This window comes from Molothrus aeneus, chromosome 10 (genome assembly GCF_037042795.1).
Source record: "Molothrus aeneus isolate 106 chromosome 10, BPBGC_Maene_1.0, whole genome shotgun sequence".
In the NCBI taxonomy this organism is placed as follows: Eukaryota; Metazoa; Chordata; class Aves; order Passeriformes; family Icteridae; genus Molothrus; species Molothrus aeneus.
Genome location: NC_089655.1, coordinates 10,814,333 through 10,827,736, shown reverse-complemented (window position 1 = coordinate 10,827,736; position 13,404 = coordinate 10,814,333).

Sequence of the window (13,404 nt, the reverse complement as noted above, 5' to 3'; positions counted from 1 at the left end):
TGTGGTAAAATTTCAATTTATGAATTTTTACAGTTCTTGTAACAGAGTCATGGGGCCTGTTCACTCAAGTCTTTACCCACAACACATGGGAGTTTTCATCTTGCAGATCTTCCAATATTGCAAAAGCTTAAAGAATGTTAGCACGGAGTTTGATAGGAAGTGAAGCCTGTTTGAACATCAGTTTCTACATGGAGCTAAAGCTTCATTTTAAAAGCATCAGACTTAATTTGGAGTTTTTATTTAGACTACATGGAAGTAAAATTATTTCATTTTAGCATTTTAGCATTTACACAAACAAAAAAACCCTCAATATATCAGTTGTACTATTTCACATGGGCACTGCCCATGGACATTAGAATTACAATATATAGATAAATAAATCAGGAGACGTTTAAAGGAAATCAAAATCAGATTGCCACTGTAATGTGTCGTATACTATCTTCTATCATTGCTGCATTCATTGACTTTCAAAACTCCAAACTAATTTTGACTAAATATATATAGAAATATTTAATAATCTGAAAGCAGTATTTCATCACTGTGGAAACAAAATGATTTTTAATACTTAAATATTTAGTGGCTGAAGTGATCTGGTAATGTAAATCAAAGAGAATACACACCCAGCAGAAGAGAACTCTCCCTGCTCAAGAGGGGCAGTTTGATCTGGCATGCAGGACCTCGTGTTCACCAGCTGCCAGGGCTGTGTCCTGAAGCGTCCCTGTCTCAGGAGCCTGGCTGGCCCATGCTGCAGCCAGGGCTGCTGCAGTGTGACAGGAGAAGGAGCTGCCCCCTGTGTGACAGGAGAAGGAGCTGCCCCTTCAGCAGGTGTAGCTGGGACAGTACTGACTCGGCACTGTCTGCTGGCAGTGCCTGAAACATGGCAGCTCCAGGGTGTCACACACTTCAAGCCCTCTGTGCTCCAGAAGAATGAGGCTCTCTTTATTCTGACAGCCCCATCACATCCAACAGCCCCCTATGCCTGTCTTGGCTAACTCAGGGTGCTTTAAAAGGCACTGGAAGCTTCCATTTAGGAAACTGAATTTCATCCCAAATAACACTGCATGAGCAGCCTGCTGCTCTGATTCTGGCCTGCTTCTAACTTTAATCCTGATATGAGAGAGACTTCAAACAAGGAAAAATGTGGATTACAGTGTGAGATTGTAGGAAGGCATCACTTGCTAACAGGTCAGACTGATGTTCAGATAAGGTATTTCTAAACTGTCTGTAATACCCCAAAGCTGACTGGATCTATTCTGAAAAAAATATCCATATGATGACAGAAAATTATGTGTAACTCTAGCTAAAATAATGGACTTTCTTCCACTGAAGCCAAAGGGTACTGCTGGTTTCAAATTGGACAGGACTGGTTTAAGATGGAAGTGTGGGAATTGATGCTGAATGCTTTCTAGTCTGTTGCAGTTTTATTCAGACTCATGAGAAAGAATGTTGTTAGCTATAGGTAAAATGTTAAGAAGATAACAAAAGTATTTTGATTTTGTACCAATGATCTATTCCCAAATTTAAGAAATATCATTTGGAGAAGTTTCACAATACAAAAATACAAAAAGAGTACACAATACAAAAAGAGTATAGGAACATGGGGAACTTAAAGGGACAAGAATGATGAAATAAAAATAATTCAGAAGTAGAAAATTTTTAAGTTTGAACTTACTGAGACAATATTTAAAGACATATATGACTCAAATCTTAGGGTGCAGACTCGCTGAATAATATCAAGAATAATTTTCAAATATATCTTGTAGACTTTAAATATAAAAGTATATTTTCCAGAAATAGTTTTTCTTACTACTGAGAAGAATAATCTGGTGTATCCCCACTCTTTTGGTGTTTAGCTGTTGGGTGTAGTTTTATTCTTTGAGTGTAACACAAACTCTTAAATTCATCTCTTTACTGATAAGAGTTTCATGTAGAGAATACCCAGATTTTTATTTGGAAAAGACAAATTTTAAAAATAGATAAAACATCAATTTCAGTTGTACACTCATGCCTATCAAGCCCTGATAATAAAAGGAATATGGTGTAACTTGACTGTATCTTCAAAGAAAGTTAACTTACCTTGTATTTTGTCTCTGTTCAAACTGGAGTACTTTTTGCATGCTTCCTTCTCTGTGTTGCTAAAACATTGCTCATTGTAAAAGAAGAAGCAAGAGAAATTAAAGAGAAGCAAAAATAGAGAAGTTACTTGGAAACCAAAATGTCTACAATGCCATTACATACTTAGAATGTGTGTCCTTCTAGAGGCGTTTACAGTTTTTTATGCTATTAAAGACTCAAAAAGTAATAGCAAGAGATATAAATATTGTAATAAATACAGTAAGTTCACAGCTACCATAGATTTACTCTGGCCTAAAATTTTACAGAAACAGAAAAAGTAACAAATCTCAGCTCCCCTTACTTGGAATGTAATTCTCCTAATTAATTAGCTGTGGTAAAGAGAATACCTGTTAATAGCCTAAGACATATTGTGCACATATATTTTTCATGCAAATTTTGGTCCCAAGCCTTAGAATGGTAACAGCCTTTCCCCCAAACTAGCTGTCAATAACAGTCCTAAATAAGTATCTGCAAGCTGGTGTCATAGGTAGAAAACAGCAGCAACCAGGGGTATCTGCACCAGTATATTTTGTATAATGACACAGGCACGGGGGAAAATATGTCGCCCATCTTCTCTGACTTGTCCTCGAAAGCTCCTCCTTTGCTCCAACCACCAGAGATCAGCAGGCAGAATTTCCTTTGGCTAGTTCTTCATGCTGATCGTACCTTGTGGCTGTCTCCATGCACAAGTACCTGCTGCATCAGACTGACATAGCTACAACCGACTGCATTTTGTTAATACTTCTCAGACAGGGCTTGTGACTTAAAAGGGGCTGCAGCATGCTTTCAGCAAGACCACAGTGGGCTTGCAGGCTTTGGGGTGTTTTTTTAATATATAATTTTATGAACTAGGGGTAATAAAGTTATTCTAGTTCTATAGAACACATGGAGGTAGATAGAACACATCTGAGAAGCTATATTATTGCTAGTTCTCAGGGAAAAAAATCTGATAATATGCTGCTTATGACCAGCAGAGAGGATGAGGGCCTTGCTCTATCATGTTGTTGAACTAGTGAAGATTCTCAGGGTACCATTACCCTGGCTCTCTGGGTGACAGTGAGCTAAGACTGCAGAAGTGGTAAGGTAAGGAGAGTTGCAGCAACACACAGGTAACTTTCAGCTAACATCCTACAAACAGCAGCTGCCAACAGCAAATTAGGTGATGGCTGTGTGCTGAGGCAGTGAGCAGGGCTTTTCACAGCACAGCCAATTTGGGGTGTGCTGTAATTGGGGTTTGGTAGGTGTGCAGCAAATTCAGGAAGTGCAATTTGCACCTCTTTGTGCCACAATCAGAATGAGTCAGATCCTTGAAGCTTCAATTTCAGCTTTGCTGCTGCCTCCTCATTGTTCTGACTAATACAATGATTTCATACCCAGCTAAGTATGGTAAAAGCCAGCTGCATGGCCTCTAGGTTAGAGCCAGCTCATGCTGGCGTCAAAGCTAAAAGACTCCCACAGACTTCAGGGGAGCAGCTGCAGGCCACTCCAACTACCTGTAAGCAAAATTATTAACTACACTAAGAAACATAGAAATCAAGGTACATTTAACAGTATAACACACTGCATCAGAAGTCATGAGCATCTCAATTCTTCGGTGCCTAATTTGAAACATCTGAAAGAGGCCAGAAGTTCAGAAAGAACAAAGCAGATGGGCATAAGACCTCTAACATATTAAAAACCAAGAAACTTAAAAGAGGCAGGAACTTTAAATGCAAAATCTAGCTTTCTAAACATAAGAAAAAAAGCCCTAGAAAAATGGCGTGTATGGTTTTAGCCCCAGATGTCCCAAATTGCTGCACGTCCCAAATGCACTGTGCTGTGATAAGTCCTGCTCAGTGCCTCAGCACATGCTTGTCTAACACCACAGGATCAGTGTCCTGTGTTAACTTGGTCTGACCTTGGTCCTGGGCAATGGGCAATACTGAAACCTCTCTCTTTCATGAGACTTTATATATGTACCCTGGCACTTTTCATGGTCAGCGTACACATTTACAGAATACAGCCTTCTTTTCAATTTATTAAATTACTTATTATAATTAAAGTATTTAAAAAACAATTTTTTACTAATGGGTACAACGATTTTTCCTTCTGTTTATAAATTAACTTCAGTAATTTGTGAAGAACACTGAGGGTGAATGATTTAAAATAATGTAACATTTGAAAGATTTAGTATTTCCCTGTGTGCTCCTACTGGAACTACTACTTGGCAATGCATTTGATAACTGTTTTTCCTTCTGATCTTGTGTAAGCCAAAACCTTAGTCTGACAAATGATATTGTGAGAGCAGTTATCTAAAACTGCCTGGAGCTCTGGCAGAATCAGGCCAAGGGCCTTGATGCTAACCCTGCAAAAAGTAATCAGGATTTGCAGTTGGCTGTCAGCAGAGTAAGATTAGGTTTGGTTCTGTAAGGCTGTAACTCCAGAAAATGAAGACCTCATCCTTCAGCAGTGTTCCTAGTTAGTCCACAACATTTTTTCTTAAAAGGTGAGGATAAGGTCAGTGGTGAGACCCAGAAGCTTCCCCATCTCTCCAGAAGAACTGCAGGAAGAAAGATCAGGGTAATTTGACACAGAGGTCAGACTTTGTATGTACTTGCTGTACAGTATTCTCTAGTCTCAGAATAGTGCAGCTGACAGCTAGGATCCCTCCTTTCTAACAGATGTCAGGTGTATTTCAGTAAATATCGAAACCATGGATAGCTTTCTGAGCCTGATGTGAAAACAGAGATTCTAAGGTTTCCTGCACGCAATTTCTAACCTCCTTAGAGGCCCCGATGATCAGCCTTGCCTGCCTATCAAGCACTACTCGCTTTTTGGGTCAAAGAGGCATCAAAATGGGGTCAGAGGACGAGCTCATTATTTCCTGTCTTCTCTGCAGTCTGCTCCCAGTGTTTCTTGGCTCCTCTGTGACGAACTTGGCATTGTTTGTGAAACAATGTCATGTTTTAATGATTTGCAAAGTACTGTGAATCGTGCATATGAAAGATACTCAGAAAGCATAAACAGCTGCCATTTAGTGCAGCAAAGTTTTATAAAATTTCAAGAATATAGACTAATTATGTGTTGAACAATAAGCCCCCATCATAGTGGGCTTACTTAAATAGCCCATCAAGACGTCAATAATTTGACAATAGCATGAGAGAAATTAATATAGGATTTAAAAATATTTTTAATCTAATTTGCTACATCTAACGTAGCGATATTTTCAGATGGATCTTAGTTAAGTATATAAAATAAATATTAAAAATACATAGAGTACACTTGACAAATAATTGAACTTTCAGAACCCTATAAAGTGTCTGACCCCAGAGTGACCCGCTCTACTGCGCGGGTCTTACCGGCGTCATTCCCGCCGCGCCCCGCCAGGAGCGCCTGCCCGGTGTGTCCCGTCATATCAGCACCTGGGTACCCTGCGGAGCTGCTGCTCCAGGCCGGGACGAGCCGCGGCCGAGGCTGCTCCCGCTTGCAGCTCCCGCACGGCCCGGGCGCTGCCGGGACGCGGCGCTCCCGGAGCAGCCCCGCCTGAGGCGGCCCGGCCGCTGCGCCACGGCGCCCCTTGGCGAGGCGGGCCCGCCATGGCGGCCCCGCTGGCCCCGCGCCCTGAAGGAGCACCGGCCCCTGCGCGGGATGGCGGGGAGCGCGGCCCCACAGCGGCCCCGCAATGGCCCCACAGCGGCCCCGCAATGGCCCCACAGCGGCCCCGCTGGGAGCACCGGTCTCACACCGGGATGGCGGGGAACGCGGCCCCACAGCGGCCCCGCTGGGAGCACCGGCCTCACACCAGGATGGCGGGGGACGCGGCCTCACAGCGGCCCCGCAATGGCCCCACAGCGGCCCCGCTGGGAGCACCGGTCTCACACCGGGATGGCAGGGAAAGGACCTGCCGGAGGCGCTGGAACATTATTATTACTGGGGACACTAAAACATTGTGGTCACTGCCCCTTGCAGGAAGCCTTATTAAAACTAATTGTTGCTCCTCATTAGAGCCGCAATACAGTTTTGTTAAGAAGTACATTAAAAGATACAAAGTGGCAGAAAAGTCCGGCCAGTAATAGTATAAGCTGAATAAACCTTCCATTTTTTAATAAAACCTTGAGAATAGGGTCTGCAATATTTAACCTAAAAGACAATGTGCCTGGTTGGCAGAAATCATCATCATCCCAGTATCAGGAGCACATTAACCTTTCATAGTACAAAAAAGAAAGTGCTTCCAAAATGATGTTTGTAGAGGTTAACAATCATTTCCTTTCTTAACATATAAAAAGTTGAATTAAAATAATATTTACATTCCCTATTAAAACAACTCAGCAGATGACCAGCTGATTTGGGCTAAAGAGCATTTATTAGTTTGTTTTTTGCATTGCAGCCACCACAACAGCAGGACCAGCACCTCCAAAATCTGCCTGGACCACTGGCAGCACCAGCCCCTGGAGCTCGAGTCCATTTTGAAACCAGGGCGAAGTGAACAGCTGGCTTGAATGAACGCCTGGGAGCCCACACCCTCGCTCTCCCTCAAATAACAATGTTTATTGCATTCTTGTTGCACTGAAAGGAAAGCAATAAGCATTTGGGAAAACAACATCTACAGGCTGGTGTGTGGGAGGACATTGCGATGTCATCCCGTCAGCAATCTCTTACTTCTCTCTCTCCATTTGATAATAAAGACAATGACTGAACAAATGTCCCTTTCATACTTGCTCCTCTGCTTTTTGTTCTTCGTCACTCTCCCTAAAACAACACAAACTGAGCCGGTAATAGTTTGTCAGATTCCAGAGTCTGGAATGCATTTTCATCAGCCCATTTCTATGTGGACAGAAGTGCAGAGCTGCTGCAGCAGCCACAGAAGCACAAGAGGTCCCATACATCCCTGTGGCTCCTCTCATGCTGGAGGAGAATTACAGCTATCGATAGGAGTCCATACTCACATCTCTGCCATCTCTCCTGTGACATCTCTCTGCACACTGTTCCATCCCCCTCTCTAAGCTTCTGTGTGACTTAAAGCAATTACAACTCGAGTGACTCATGACGCCACAAGTCTTGGAGTCACTCCCCCATACAAGAAAAGAAAAGCTCTCCCTCTTTTCTATGAGATCTACTTTCTGCTGGTATTTGAGTGAGATGGTGGCAACCCAGACAGAACTGTCATCCAACACTTCTTCTCAAGTAGCTTTTTACCCCTTAGTGACTTGGTAGGAACAACAAATACAAAAACTCAAATGAAATGGAACTGGAATGCTCCCAGTGACACACAGTGCAAGACAGGGACTTGCAGGTGAGAAAGTGCCTCTCCCTGAAAGATGAAGACTCTGAAGTTACCTACATGTGCATCATCTTTCAGATTCCCTTGAGCTGACAGCTCCCCCACCTACCTGTGTGAAGTTTTATATGGCAACAATGAAGAGAAAGAAAAGTACTAATAGAGAAAGTGAGATAACAAAAACACAAAATAGAAAAATATGCTAAAAAGAAGCTCAGCAGCAGAGTTAGAAATCAAAATTTCCCCTGAAAACAGCAACAGGAATCTAGCCAAGAAACAATGGTCTTGGTATACTTTGGAAACTAGAAGTAGAATAATTAGAGGCACATCTTATTTAATCAGTAATACATAAGAAGAATTTTCTAGAATCCTAAATATGGATTTAGTCCTGTAAATCTTTACTTGCGTAAGAAGTTTGTACTTGCAATGAATAGTGAATACCTGGAAGATGTTTATGCTGTTCTTTAAAAATTTGTTTATTAGGAGACTGAAACAAAGCAGTAGATTGTAGCATCTAATTATGAAAAAGAGGATACACATCACATCCAAGTATTTTGACACTCTCTTTCTTCTTTTAAGGTGAACACCACAAATGCTGAAAACATTTGGATTGAAATAAAAAGCTTATAATTTAGGTACATGCTTTTTAAACTGAGGATCAGTCTGGCAAATGCCAAGAAGCAAGCTGCTCCTGTTCAACCTAAGCATGCTGTATTGTACTTCTGAGATTAAGCTATTTATAATCTTTACCGCTTTATTGTTGTTTTAAAAAGTGCATAGATGTATGTAAATATTTACATACATAAATATTTTACTATCTATAGAATAATTGTATTCTGCACTTGCAGAAAAGTATTAATATGAAACCATATTAAAATGCTATTCATATAATATTTATGTTATACATGAAAAACAAAATATTGTATATTTTTGGTCAGAAAAGCTTTCAAGCTCTGACAGCATTATTTGACGGTTTACATATGGAAAAATGGAAAGAAAATTATTTTATTATCCTCCGCTAGAGGGAGAGAGAGCAGCTCTTGTTGCTGGGCAGATTCTACACTTTCATTCTGCACCATTTAAAGCAAAGATGTCAAGTTTTGGGGAAAAAAAACCCGAGCAATTTAGTTCATTATATTATCAAATACGAAGTAACTCCTAAAATACTGAAGACATGAAATCTAAAGTTTCATTGCTGCCAGGTTACTTTCTGGAATCAATACTATACTAAGTTGATTTCTTTAGACATCCACGTTAACATAATTATTAAAACATCTGAAATAAACAGCAAAAGTAACAGAAATTATTATAGTTACTAATTTGATAATAAAACAAAGTTACCTATATTGTACTTTCTATTCTGTATTGGATGTGGAATATTACTACAGGTACTGCATTTTTTTTACTGCTTCCTTAGAAATAAGAGCATGATTTCTTCCACCCAGCAGGTGCTCCTCTATCTCAGAAGCTCAGAGAAGTCTCCCCTCTCCAGAGACAATTTGACAGCAACTGTTCAGAGTGTCGATGTTTCCATTTCACCTAAATAACCTGATGATCCAGTCCATGATATCCACACAAGTATCTGTCCCTTTCAGTCCTCTGGACTCGTGGTCCTGCTGGTTTGCAGTTTGTGGTGGGGTAAGAAAACAAGAGCTGGTGTCTGTGTGCCCACAGAACGTGTGTGCCCCAGCCCACAGAAACACGAGACTCAGAGTACTGAGCAGGACCAAGTTTCTGCTGCATTTATAAGGTCATTTGGAACAGTGGGCACGGGATGCTCAGTACCTAAAGGACAGCCATAGATGGCACATAATCAAAAGCTGAAATGTTACTTTCATCTAAAACCCACCACAGAAAGAGTAAAGAAGAAAGGCTAGGAGGGGTTAATATGTCAACTGTCAAAGCAATAATTTAGCACTGGAAGTTTAAGTGACCTTGAAAAGTAAATATTTCTTTATATACTGTGACATGGACAAACTAAGCACAAGGCAACAACTGTTTGGTTTGTGCTCATATAGATTTCAAAGGAAGCCCTCTGTTTATGGTTCAAGAACAAAAACCTAACAAGGAAACACAAACCAGGCCTTAATACAATGTTTGAATTTAATTCTGAAGTTTATAAAATGCTCACAAATAAAAAATCCCATTAAATATATTTCTGTTCTGCAGTCCTGATTATGTTTATTTAAGTTTTCTAAGGAACTGGAGGCAGTTTAATAATACATTCCTTTCCTCTATCTCTGTCTAGGGAAAACTGTAGTTATTGACAGTATGAGCACTATGCAGAGATAGAAAAAACTCCAGTGAAACAAGCAAATGATATTGGAACAGTTACTGAGAAGGAAGGAATGGCTCTATCTTAGACACATAAAGGCAGCTTTTGTACAAACAGTTCTGGCTGAGCTGTCACAGGGATCTCCATTGCAGGACTTTGGGCTTTTTTGGCCTAATGGAGATCAGTCACACTCCAGCTCTCCAAAACAGCCCGTGCAGCTGTGGAGAGCACGACAGCAGCAGGACACTGAGCACACCCTGGCAGCTTCACACAATGTAAAAATCCCTGGTTCAGGGACTGCTGCAGATGACCTTATGAGATGTGAGCTACTAATGGGACACTGCAGTTTAGTTGTGAGCTGAGGAAGTCACCTGCTGTAACTTGGCTGAAATATTTACAGCTCTCAATTCAGTGGAGGACAGTGTATGTGTCTCCTTCTGTCTCTATGCATTGTTTACCTGCTCTGTTCTCATAAATCATAACACCATTGCTGTTCTGGTGTTTAAAAAAGACCTTTTCTGAAAATATATTGCTTTGGGACTTTACCCAAATCAAGTTATTGAAAGGTTGTGTTAGGATTTAATGAAAGTTTTGATATTTCACAAACTGTTTATAAAGAATGTAATACTTTGGCAGGGGTGCTACAGCAAATAAAAAGGGAAACAGAAAGGAAAATCACACAGTTCAAATCAGTCTCAGAAAATCTCAATGTTTACAAGCACAAATGCTGTTTTATATTATGTTTTCAAAATGTTTAGAGATTGGAAGATTCTTTTGACCAAAATGTCTGTCAAGATAAACATGAAGAAAACTACAGAACAAAGCTAAGTATATATTTTAAACTTTATGCGTAATCTGCAGCAAACCCAAATTTATTGGTTTGCACTAGACACTGCCCACTGGAATAAAACATTTCATGCCCACTGGAATAAAACATTTCAAGAGCAAAAGTTTAGAAAGCTACTGTGCACAGTACTGTGATTTGAGTGCCATAAAATCGGACATAGCCTTGGTACCACTAAAGTAAATACATGACTTTATATTAACTAGTTCAGTGCTAATTTGACCTTGCAGGAATTTGGAGTTAATTTGGTATATTTGCAACAGGTGCACCCCACAACCAAGTCATGCACTGCATGCTCTGAGATCTCTTACATGCCCAAGTCTGACGCGGAGGGAGTGACTGCAGTGCCAGTGTGAGTCATGCTGGAGGCCCCAAGTTCTCTCTCTTCACGCGGTACTTCAGATGTTCAGCCAGCTGCAACCACACCCTTATACTCACATGTTTTGAACCAGAAAAGCGAGATATCACCGTGTGCAAAACATGTTAGTGTTACAATTACACTTAGGACTCATAGGATTTTTCCTGATAAGACAGTTTATCTTCCCTTCTCAATATACAACTTTGCTAGCAAAGAAAGCCGAAGTTAAATAACACCACAAAAAGGGTTTTTTATCACCTCTTCTTTTGTTTTGTTAGCAAGTGTCATTCCTCCTGTGCTGTGACTTTCCGAATTAGGGAAATAACTATAATGAGTTGCAGAACACACATTTTCCTGTGGACGTCTTTATCTATAACATGGAAATGTAGGTTTGCTGTTGCTGCTGCCACTGAAGAACTTAAGTGTGTGGGTGGCAGCAGTTCAGTTCAGAAGCAGCAGCCACCACACATACTCCTACCCATACAATGTACCCTGCCAGCTCTTTAGACTTTTTCTGCAACTCAGTGTCCTGTTTCTGCTCACTTTCTCCCTTCATTCTTGCTGCACTTCTTGTGGCAGGATGAACCTCCAACTTCTCATGTGAGGCAATGCTCAGTTTTGCTGGGAGAATCTCTAATATGAATCTTGACAAGTCACTGATAAAATAGCCTCTCCACTCTGAGGCAAGACTGTTAACCTCTGCAGCATTCCCAGCTGCTGAGAAACATTCTTTGGTTCTTTTAATACAGTCCAGGAAACTTTCGCATTTCTCACCGCATACACAGTGTGTTTTTTACACAATTTAATTAAAAGAGGGTAGCCTTAGATTAAATGGTGCAAAGAAATTCTTCCCTATGAGGGTGGTGAGGCACTGGCAGAGGTTGCCCAGAGAGGATGTGGCTGCACCATCCCTGGAAATGCTCAGGACCAAGCTGGACAGGGCTTTGAACAACTCGGTCTAGTGGATGGTGTTCCTAACCATAGGAGGGGGTTTGAAACTACATGATCTCCAAGGTCCCTTCCAATACAAACCATTCTATGATTCTGCACTGTCCTCCTGAAGGATCTAAGGAAATTGAACAGGATCTTCTCTATCTGTAGCTGACATAATTCATCAGCTCTTGGAGAGAGAAGAGAGAAGACAGAAAAGAAGTTATTCTCCAAAAGGAAATCTCCATGCCAGCAATGATAAAAATGTTGCTTTTTCCTCTACTTTTGAATTCCATTCCCATGGCCTATCCTCAGTATTGGGTGAACTTGAAGATAGCAAATTAGTTCATTCTTTCCCATTTGAGTAAGACCCTGCAGCTATCATGGGAGTAGGCAAGGGAATTGCTGAAAATGTTCATACTTGCTCTGAGTATTGTTTGGTAATGTTGTTTTGTGATTGAATCCACCAAAGATACCAAGGATTCTCTGCAGACAGGCAGTGGGAAAAGAAGAAAATATGCATTATTTCTGTTTGGCAGTTTGGAGTTACCAAAATGAAGAGAGGGCACAAGCTTTTAGGGTGTTGCAAGGTAGCTGTACTACTGTGCAGTCTCTATGCCAAATGATAATATTGGGTTGTTTTCCTTTTTGCCTTTTTACCCAGCACCAATGTAACATGCCCTTGCAAATATACAGAATTCGTCAGTCACCCAAAGAGGCTCATGGAAGAAAGAGGAGGCAAAATCTCTAAATAACATAAATTATCTTTCCTTTTAACAGTAACTTGTGTAATGAAGAATTGGCCAGGTCATTTGGTGATACTTTGTACTGGTTAAAAGTTCAGTAGTTGAACAAAACAGGGCGGACTTTTTTCTGTTCTGTATCTAGGTGCTGCAGCAGCCAAGCTCCTATTTCAAACCTTTCCTTCTTCATCAATCACTACAACACTATGACTTCATGGGAAGCAGGGTGGCAGCTTAATGAGAGCTTTAGGGAGGAGAGGGATCAGCACTACAGCAATGGTAGAGGAAAAATGCTGGGAAGATAAATAGCACTTAATATTTTTATCAGTCTGCATTTGCAGAGAGCTGAATCGTCTGTGAAATCTACAGCACAGCTGCCCTTTTAAGCAAGGGGGATTAAGCAACTGGTTGAAGCTGAAGAGTATGGTCTGAATGAAGGAACTGTGAGATGGGTTAAAACTGCATGGAATCCTGGGCTTGAAGAATAGGAATCAATACGGTGTTTAGTTGGTGACCAGTACAAGCAGAACACTCAAGAGTCAATACTAGTACCAGAATTGTTCTTTACTTTGATTTTAGCTTGAATAATTATATAGGATGCACCTGCAGGAGATTTTCAGACAATACTAACTTAGAAGAGGTGATTTCCAAATCAAAAGTGGAGATCCAGTCAAGAGGCCTTTGGGATACTTAAAAACTGAGGCAACAGAAACCTTACAAAGTGTGGTGAGGAGTGCAAAGGGAACACATGCAGTTGAATAGTGCCTGGCTCCCGTGCAAGCTGCCAGAGCAACAGCTGAAGAGAATGTGGGGTCACAGTGGACACTAAGCTGAACATGAGCCAACGAGTTTTCATTGTGAATATTTCACCCTCTGAGCTAC